The sequence below is a fragment of the Bos javanicus genome, chromosome 5 (genome assembly GCF_032452875.1).
Source record: "Bos javanicus breed banteng chromosome 5, ARS-OSU_banteng_1.0, whole genome shotgun sequence".
NCBI classification, from domain to species: domain Eukaryota; kingdom Metazoa; phylum Chordata; class Mammalia; order Artiodactyla; family Bovidae; genus Bos; species Bos javanicus.
The window spans coordinates 63,178,493-63,188,831 of record NC_083872.1 but is presented as its reverse complement, the minus strand read 5'-3'; the positions used below and the strand labels follow the sequence as shown (position 1 = coordinate 63,188,831).

The window sequence follows — 10,339 nt, the reverse complement described above, 5'->3', positions numbered from 1 at the left end:
GAGGAAGCGCGGCGGTGATTGGCCGGACGCCTCGCGCGGGTTCCATTAGCCGCGGCGCCCTGCGAGAGGTGGTGGAAACGCAGTTTAAAAGCCGCTCGGGCGGGAGCCCTTGAGTGTGGTTCGTTTGTGTTTCCTTTTCCCCCACCCTTAGACGGCGGTAAGGGACAAGTTGCACTGCCTTTTGTGCGCCGTTTCCTCTCCCTCCCCCTGCTGGAGAAGCTGTTTTTCTCTCCGGGGTCAGTCGCCGCTAACGGGCCGAATTTCAGGGCAGCTGCGAGGACCTGGGGGCTGGGCCTGTCTCAATCCCGGGACCTTGGTTCAACGAAGAATAGCCGCAGCCTTTCCTCCCCAAACGCTAGCCCTGAAGGGAAAGAAAAGAAGCGAGGCGTGCTCGTGGACGCTCATCTTCCTCGATTTGATTTACTAGGCGGGGAGAGCGGGAGTTCAATCCCTGCCTGCTTGCGAACGCTTCTTTTGTTCCTGAAATTTAGGAAAAACCAGACCTTGACTACAGGGCACTTTAACCTGCCGTTGAATTTGTGACAAAATTGTATTGCCAAATACTGCACTTGCCTCTTACCCTAAAGAAGGTTGGGGCATTCCTAAAGAATTTCATTTAGCTCTTTGGGCTCAACTGCATTTTTGTTGAGAGCCGTCTATGGGTTGGATCCCTCCACCCGAGAGTATCTTAAACCATAACTTAAACCTAAATGCTTAATGCAGCGAAATGAAATGATTTAGAAATGCCTTAATAGGCAATTTAAGATTACTGAGATAGATAGGTGCATTCTAGATTTTAATCTTAGGGGAAGCCTAGTGATTTTAATTAGGCCGGAAACACTAATCAGAGCCATATTAAGGATCCAAGTTAAAACCTGGTGGAGTCTCAGAAATTTGTTAAGATAAAAATGTCTTCTTGAAAACAAATACCATTAATAACAAATACATGTATACCTTATCAATTTATATATGTTTCAAGAAAAGAAAGGTGACCTTAGAATTAGGTTGTCTTAATCATTTCCCAAATTCTGACCTCCAGACTATGCTTTATAAGCGCCTTTAAAAAGAAAGTTTATCTGATTTCTGCATGGTTCTTTTAAATTTAAAGAACCTTCACCAAAAATGTTTCCTATGAATCAAGCCATTTTATTTTGTTGAAATGGAGACATTATTTCTAACCTAGAGACAATTTTACTAATTATTAAAATTTACATATATTTGAGCAATATTAAGATCAGGAATGCAAGTTCAAAATTGTGCTTTAATTAGCAAGTTGTTTCGAAGATTTTTAGGTCGCAGTGTAAAAGTTACCGCAAGCCCTACCACCATGGTCATCGCCGAGTACAGAAACCAGTGTTTTATCTTCAGAGGGTAAACTGAGCTGACAGGCAAACGATCATGATTTTGCAGTGACTGGTAACCCTACAAACGTAGTCAGCGAGTGTGGGATGACCACAGTCTGCGGTGTGCCCTCCCACAGTTATTTCTTTTCGTAGAGTCTTAACGTTAAAATGTGCAGAGCAAAAGTCCTGAGCATAATCTCTGCAAGGCCACAATTAATGAGTTTATTCTACCCTACTTAAATTAGCAAATTATCTTGTTAAGTCTTTACCTTACTAGTTGAAGGGTTTGGCTCTTGCCCTGACTGTACTTACAGTTTTTAAAAGGTAGGTTTTGCTGCTCTGAAAGGGTCAGAGTTACCAGGGCTAGATTTGATCTGAGGAGGTTAGATTATAGAAAGGTCTCCAGGCTCTGGTAGCTAGTGGATCCTGAAGTGTTTTCTCAAAGGAGGCGGCATCACTGACACATGAAAATAAAAACCTACTTAAATTGTATGCAAATACAATGATGGAATCACAGAGCCATATGGGAGAGCTATCAGGATGCTACGCTGCTTTTTTTCCATAGGGCCTTCATACTAGAAAATTTCTAGGCAGTTTAATCCTACCTTTTCCCACAAGCCAAAAAAGAAAAAAAATTACCTGTTGAACCTGAAAGTTGTCTTATTTAATTTTTTGATTACTATACAATATTATTAATTTTAAGTATACAACATATGATTCTATATTTTTATACATTATGAAATTATCACTGTACAAAGTTGGTAAAATATTTTTTACTATTAACTTACGTGCACATTACATCCCCCATGATTTATCTCATAGTTGGGAGTTTGTACCTCTTAATTGCCTTCCCCTCTGGCAACCACCAGTTCTCTGTATCTGAGAGTCTGTTTCTGTTTTGTTTATTCCTTTGTTTTGTTTTTCAGATTCCACATAAAGTGAAATATATGGTATTTGTTTTTGTCTAACATTTCACTTGGCATAATACCTCCCAGGTCCGTCCATGTTGCTATAAATGTCAAGATTTCATTCTTTTTTATGGTTAAGTATTCCTGTGAGAGAGAGTGTGTGTGTTTGTGTGTGAATTTGTGTCTATTTCAATTTATATCACATTTTCTTTATCCATTCATCTCTGGATGGACACTTGGTTTGCTTACATATCTTCAGTGTTGTGAATGATGCTGCAATAAACATAGGGGTGCATTTTTTTTTTCATTATTTTTAGGTAGTGGAATTGCTAGATCATATGGTAGTTCTATTTTTAATTTTTTTGTGGAACCTGCATACTGTTTCCGTGGTGGCTGCATCTATTTACATTCCTATCAATAGTGAACGAGGATTCCCTTTAATCATGTCCTCACCAATACTTTTCTTTTTGATAACAGCCATTTTGATCAGAGAAGGCAATGGCACCCCACTCCAGTACTCTTCCTTGGAAAATCCCATGGATGGAGGAGCCTGGTAGGCTGCAGTCCATGGGGTCGCTAAGAGTCAGACACTGAGTGACTTCACTTTCACTTTTTCACTTTCATGCATTGGAGAAGGAAATGGCAACCCACTCCAGTGTTCTTGCCTGGAGAATCCCAGGGGCAGGAGAGCCTGGTGGGCTGATGTCTATGGGGTCACACAGAGTCGGACACGACTAAAGTGACTTAGCAGCATTTTGATAGGTGTGAGGTGTTATCTCACTGTGGTTTTGATTTGTATTTCTCTAATGATTAGTGATGCGTATGTGCTCAGTTGCAGCCGACTCTTTTGTGACCCCATGGACTGTAGCCCACCAGGCTCCTCTGTCCATGGAATTTTCCAGGTAAGAGTACTGGAGTGGGTTCCCATTTCCTAGTGCAGGGTATTTTCCCGACTCAGGGACCGAACCTGCATCTCTTTCGGCTCCTGCATTGGCAGGAGGATGCTTTGCCACTGAGCCACCTGAGAAGCCCCAGTGATTAGATGTTACTGAACACTTTCTCATGTGTATGTTGGCCATCTATATGTCTTCTGAAAGTTCTTTAAAAAAAAAAAAAAAACCCATTTTAATTGGAGGCTAATTACTTGATAATAGTATAGTGGTTTTTGCCAAACATTGACATGAATCAGCCACAGGTGCACATGTGTTCTCCATCCAGAACCCCCTTTCCACCTCCCTCCATCCCATCCCCCAGGGTCATCCCGTCATACCAGCCCTGAGCGCCCTGTCTCATGCAGCAAACCTGAAAGCTCTTTTAAATAGACAATACTTTACCCTATATTGTGTTAGTCACTCAGTTGTGTCTGACTCCTTGCAACCCCATGAACTGTGGACCACCAGGCTCCTCTGGCCATGAAATTCTCCAGGCAAGAATACTGGAGTGGGTTGCCGTTTCCTTCTCCATCTATAACCTATAAGCCAACATTAAAGATAATTCAGAAAGAACTGCATTCTAGGTGCCTGAAATCAATGTTCTCTGAGCGAAACATAATTTTCATTCCCTTTCATTAATTATCTCTCCTTTTCTTATCACTGGGTACTATCAACAGGAGGTTATTTGCAGATTCTACATTTCTCAGGAAATATGGTTGATGTCATAAGGTGTCAGACTGCCTTTCTACATCATCCCCAAAGCCGTGAGTTATCAAATTCAGACTTGGAATTAGCCTAGATGCATCCAGGTATATCCCCAGCACTACTGTTTTTAGTGATTAAGGTAATTTTGCTTTTAACTGCTGTAGAGCTCTGAAGTAGGGTGCTATCAATAGGTTATTTATTTTTCTCATGCTCTGTGTACCTTAAGGGCAAGAGGTTGGGCTACAGAGTTTGGCCCCTTTGTTCCTAATTACTTGTTACAAACTATTTCTCTTTCCTCCTTCCAAAACATTTGAAGTTCATATCATCTGATCCCTTTATCATCTTTACAGCTAAAATTTATCAACCCCTTGGGCACTCTCCCTCAGAAATTAGACCATTGCTTCTTGCTCTAGGTTTTGTCTGCATTCTGTGAATTCAACATGACCCATGTAACACCAACACTGAGCCTCTTAGGTCTTTGACCTCTTCATCTCCAATGACTTGTTCCTCTACTCCATCTCATCCATCCACTCCAGTGGTACGACTCTGAACCCTGTCATCAGTAGCTCAGTAAATCTCAATTTCAAGTATCCCAATGGTCAATAAGTAGCCTCTTTTTACTCAGCTCATTTGTCATATTCTCGCTGACCTCCAATTCATTAATCCAATACTTTAAAAAAAAGTCTATTTTTCCTGCTTCTGCCATCATTGAATCATTCCAACTCAACTGATTTAGATTCCCTGATCAATCCTTACAATCACTCTTTTGCAAACATTTTCAACTCTTTCACTCCAGTGTCTCTTTCTTGCTTGGAGGAACTTGGAGCTTTGCTTGGACTGAACCTTGTTGGAACAAACTTTCTCATTGCTTGCACCCAAGATTGCTGGCAAAAAAAAAAAAAAAAAAAATCATACCCCAGCTGGTTTTAATTCATGACCTCAGACCTCACAGGAGCACTTGACACTCTCTGGATTAACCATTCATACTTTCACCTCTCTCCTCAAATTATTCACATCCCTTCCTCCAACCTGTCCCCATTTTCAGCTAGCTGATGATCTTGCCTCATAATTGAGAACATAAAAACCATCTGTGGGGAATGCCTCAACTTCAGACAGTCAAGTCTGCACACATTTTTTCTTGCATCTTTCTTGTTTAAATTGAAGTGGTGTCCTATCAGAGTGAATTCTACCGGTTGTACTCTGGGTCTCAGCCTTCTGTCCTCAAGGACTTGATGCTTTCAGTCATCTCCTGTGAAATTTCTGAATTTAAAAAAGAGACTCGATTTTTTGTGTTACATTCATCCAATGTAAAAAAAAATGTAAATTATCTTTTATGTCAAAACAGGTAGTAGGTTTAAAAAAAAATTTTTTTTTTAATGTTACAGCTCTAATAACCCAAAGCTTTGGGAAACAATGGAAAGATATTTCTATGTGAACCCACAGACTTAAAATAATGCAATTACTTTGTCAGAAAACTCTTAACAATTTTTTTTTCTAAAACAATTGGAAACACTTCATTTCCCTTTCTGGAGTTCTTAATGTTATTAACATATAGGTGACTTTTTTATTTTTCATTATTCTGTTTTGTATAGGACTTGGTTGTGAATTTAAGGATGTCACCTGAAACAGAGCAGATGATGAAATACATGACGTTTATCTAAGAATATGAGAGAATGTTTACAACACGAAAAGAAAAAGAGACCATATTAGAGTAAGATCTCAGTTTTATGAGGAACTGAGATGTGTATGGATATGTGTATATTTAAATGGACTAAATGAGTATAGACCAGAATGTTCATAGTAGTTTCTTCTAGGAGATGGGAACAGATGATTTTTCTTATGTTTTTCTCTATTTCTACAGTGAACACATATGATTTCATAATAACTACTTTTCTATTTTGTAATCATAACTACTTATGATTTATAAGCATAACTACTTTGAATTAGTATGAGAAATTGGAAAATCACTTGTCTTATCAGAATTCACAACCTGTTTTTTAGTTTTCATTTCCAAAGGCTCCATTTTATCAGTTCCTCCAAGTACATCAGTCCTAAGTAACTGATTAAAAATAATTCAAAAGTGAAAGCTATCTTATTAAATGGGTGAAACAAATGCTCAGAGCATTCTGTACTAGGGGATAAATCCATTTGTAAGAATACATGATAGACTGGAAAGTTGTTAGTGAAATAGAACAAAATCACAGAGCCATTAAGTGTCAGAATTTGAGAATTCAAATATCAATTTGTGTATTCCAGATCCTTTTTCCTTACATCATTCCTATATAATGATTGTAGAAGTTTAAATGACATGTTGGATTTTGGGTTATTTCACAGTGACATCAAGTCAGTAAAATGGGCCATTGTGAAAGAGTACACATGTTCAGCCTTGGGAAAGAAGCTAAAAACTGTAAAGTGACCATTTTAGAGTTATAGAACTATTACTAATGATATAAATATTAATGAAGGGGTTGCCAAAGAGTCAGACATGACTTAGCAACTAAACAACGATATATATTAACTTTACAACATCGAAGACACTTTTATGTATTTTACTAAAAAAATTTTTTTTTGTTTTTGACTGTGCTGGTTTTTGTTGTTGGGCTACTCTGTAGTTGCAGTGCACAGGCTTTTCATTGTGGTGGCTTCTTTGTTGCAGAGCACGGGTTCTAGGGTGTGTGGGCATCAGCATCTGTGGCACTTGGGCTCAGTAGGTGTGGTTTCCTGGCTCTAGGGCAAAAAGGCTCAATAGTTGTGGCCCCAGGCTTAGTTGCTCCTTGGCAGGTAGGATATTCCTGGATGAGGGATCAAACCTACATCTCCTGCATTGATGGGCAGGTTCTTTACCACTGAGCCACCAAGGAAGCCCTGTGTATTTTATCTTATGTGACTCTCTTAACAACTCTGTGAGGTAAGTGGGGCCTCCAGTCCAGCTTTGCTCTTTAGGCCCGTGATTCTTTTATTTTAGCTTGCATCAGAATCACCTGGAAGGCCTGGTTAAAACTCAGGTTGGTAGGCCCACCCACAGAGTTTTCTGAGTCTGTGAGTCTGGAGTGGGGCCTGAAATTTTACGTTTTTAACTTGTTTCCAGGATGCTGGTCCAGCAACAGCAGTTCTAGGCTATTTTTCACGTTCTTTGTAAAGCCACAGCTGACCTTGTCACATTTTTAAATAATGGCTCTTCATTGCTTGCAGAATAAAATCTAAATTAGTTAGAATGGCACAAAAGGTCCTGGGTGAGCTGACTCCTGTTTACCTTTACAGCTTTACTTCTCTCTTCCTCTCCAGCAATAATGAATAACTATTAATAGCAGTTCTCCAAAGAAGTTGTATTAGTTTGCTGGGACTGCCAAATAAAATGATTTACAAGGTAATACAAACTGCTCTGTCTGCCTCACAAGAGTATGATTTTGTACAAATGAGATACGTCCCAGCTAAGATTAAGTGTCTTGAAATGGCAACCCACTCCAGTATTCTTGCCTGGAGAATCCCATGGACGGGGTCGCAAAGAGTCGGACACGACTGTGCGACTTCACTATGCTGCATATGCAAAGTTGCCAGGGGCGAAAATGACCATTACTTCCATTATGGGCTGAATTGTGTTCCCTGATTTCATTCATATATTGAAGCCCTAATCCCTTGGTACTTCAAAATGTGGCTGTATTTCCAAGGTAAGGCCTTTTAAGAGGTGATTCAGTTAAATGAAGCCACGAATGGGCCCTAATTTGATCTGATTGGTGTCCTGAAAGAGGAAACTTGGACACATACAGAGATAACTAGGGATGTATGCGTACGCAGGAAAGACCATGTGAAGACATAGCAAGAAAGTGGTCATCTGTGAGTGAAGGACAGGCTTCAGAAGAAACTAGCTGTACTGTCACTTTGATCTTGGACTTCCAGCCTTCAGAACTGTCAGAAAATAAATTTCTGTCGTTTAAAAGCTACCCAGTCTGCGGTATTTTGCTGTGGCAGCCCTAGGAAGCTAATACATATAAACCTCAGCTTTTATAGTTGGAAGATGTCAGATCCCAGGGTATTAAGTGACAGTGCTTGACTCATAGAAGGCATTCACATATATCCACTGGATGGAATGCCTTAAAGTCACATAGAAGCTTTCATTATTTTTCAAGATCTTCCTTTATGAAGACTTTCTGAACTACCTAATGTCCATATTTTAGCACCCTCACACCACTCTGTTTTTGCCACTCACGCTAATATGGTGTTTGGTTACTTAAGGTATCTTTTTTTCTGCTGCTCAAAAAATCACTTTTACTGGGTGTAATCTTTTCCTCAATGTTCATTGCAGTATCAGTGGTCCATAAATTTCTGTTGAAATGTATGATCTAATCTCAATCCAACCAAAAAAGAAAGCAAAGACTACACAAAAACATGATGTCCAATGCTAGAATAGGCTGAAATGTAAGAAATTCGTATTTGCCATATTCAAAATACTGAGCAAGAAAACTCAAGGGCTTGCGTGGAATATACCCAATAAAAAACCCCCCAAACGAATAATTTCTCATAGTCTTGCCATTTACTTTTTGTACAACAGATATTTGACACATGCCTCTAAGGCACTATTCAGTACCAAGAGTCCTGGAACTTACAAAGGTGAATGAGTAAGCTTTGCTTCCTGCTATGAGACTAATAGTTGAAAGTGGTACCTAATTTATTACTACTTGCATTAGTTGATGAAAAGATAAAAGATGCATTGGTATCACTTGGGGCCAACGGCTTCTAGGCAGTTTTTTCAATAGTTTGTTTCAACCTTTAACATAAGATAGTGAAGACTGGGATCTGAAGTCATTCACCAGGTTCAGGGTCTTGGGTTAGTCATTATGTAGTGTGCCACAGTTTCACCTGCAAGACTGTACAGCGTGCACATGTTGATGTAAACTATTACACAGAGTTAGAAATTGTACCTTGTTGGACTTGCTTTCCAAAGGGAAACAGGTCTAAAATTGTTTTTGGAAAAACAGCTCGTACGGTTTATGTATTATTGTACGTTCCCTGTTACGGACCACCATCAGCTAATATGCTCACTAATACACAACAGTAACAACCACATCACTATGCATTATGAATGTTCAATGACAGAGAATTCACAAGGCTCAACAGTGAAAAAAAAAAAGACCAAAACCACCACCTTTAAGGTGATCCTTGTCTTTTGGCAGACTAAGGTAATCTTTGTCTTCTTGCAGACTAAGGATTACTGGGATAACATTTGGACAAGGAAGATGTAATCCTGCAATGAAAGGTATTTCCAGAAAATGGCGGGAACACATCTAGCCTGAATACATCTAGTTCATAGAAACCAGAAGGCCTAAAAGTAAAAGGCCATGACCCCGACGTGATTCGAACACGCAGCCTTCTGATCTGGAGTCAGACGCGCTACCGTTGCGCCACGAGGTCCTGCTGGGCTGTAGTTCGCGCAGTTTCTTAGGACTCCGGTAAAATGGCGTCTCTTCCGGGAGCGCCTCGCCTTTCCTTCCATTCTTTCCTTGCTTCTCCATCGGAGACTGATTCCTTTAGCTGCAAGATTTTCCTCATAGCTAGCCCTCTACCTAGGCTAGGATGGGATTAACAGACGCGGGAGAATGGAGTTTCTCATTTAGTCGAGTCTCCGGGGTCAAAGGAAACTGGTCCTTCCCCTTTTTCTGTAAGCGGTTTCCGTTCCAACCCGCCTGGTTAAGGGCGGAGCCTCGGCCCTCTCTCCCTACCGTCTCCTGTTTCCGTAGGCCGAGTTCGTGACCTCCATTTGGAATTTGGCGGGGCGCTACTGCGCAGGCGTTTGCCACCCAGCGATAGCTTGTTGCTGGAAGCGAGCAGCGGGCGTTCTCCGAACATTTACTTAATCCTTCTGAAAACAGTATAAAGCGTTTACCTTCAGTGTTGGCTTTTACTTCACGGTGAGCTTAAAAGTTATCATTTTGAAAAGACGCACTTACAGAAAATAACAGCATGTTGTATTTGTTAGCTGTATCGGCCAGTTGAAATATGGGAAATATTTGTGATGGTTAGTAAAAAACAAGTACCAACCTCCCCGTCGGGGAATTGAACCCCGGTCTCCCGCGTGACAGGCGGGGATACTAACCACTATACTAACGAGGAGCTGCTTCTTAAGTACCTCACAAGAGTTCCTTTAAAGTAATATTTCTCTCTCTTCTGCCACCACCTGCAAATGTGAAAACCCCCAACAGTCGTTCTATTGCTGCTCACATCTGTTCTAGGCGCCTTGGACTCTTTTCTCAGTGAGAAGAGTAAATGATTTAGAATAAATGAAACAAAATGAGCCTCAAGTTTTAATGATGGTGAATTGCTGAACATAGTTTGCTGGAATTTTTCATGCTTTCCAGATGATTTAGGTTTCTGGTGGGAGGTTTTTGTTTTGATAATTTAGTTTTTTAGTCACCAAGAATACGTGAGTTGAAGCAGCGTTTTTTTTTTTTTTTAA

At 40.2% G+C, this 10,339-nt stretch overlaps 2 non-coding genes across 2 annotated transcripts; both read right to left on the bottom strand.

Annotated features, from left to right (window-relative positions):
- Nucleotides 1-9,225: 9,225 nt before the first annotated feature.
- Nucleotides 9,226-9,297, bottom strand: TRNAW-CCA (transfer RNA tryptophan (anticodon CCA)). Its single transcript has one exon. It is a non-coding gene; the product is annotated as a tRNA-Trp (tRNA).
- A 627-nt stretch (nucleotides 9,298-9,924) lies between these two features.
- Nucleotides 9,925-9,996, bottom strand: TRNAD-GUC (transfer RNA aspartic acid (anticodon GUC)). Its single transcript has one exon. It is a non-coding gene; the product is annotated as a tRNA-Asp (tRNA).
- Between the last annotated feature and the right edge of the window lie 343 nt (nucleotides 9,997-10,339).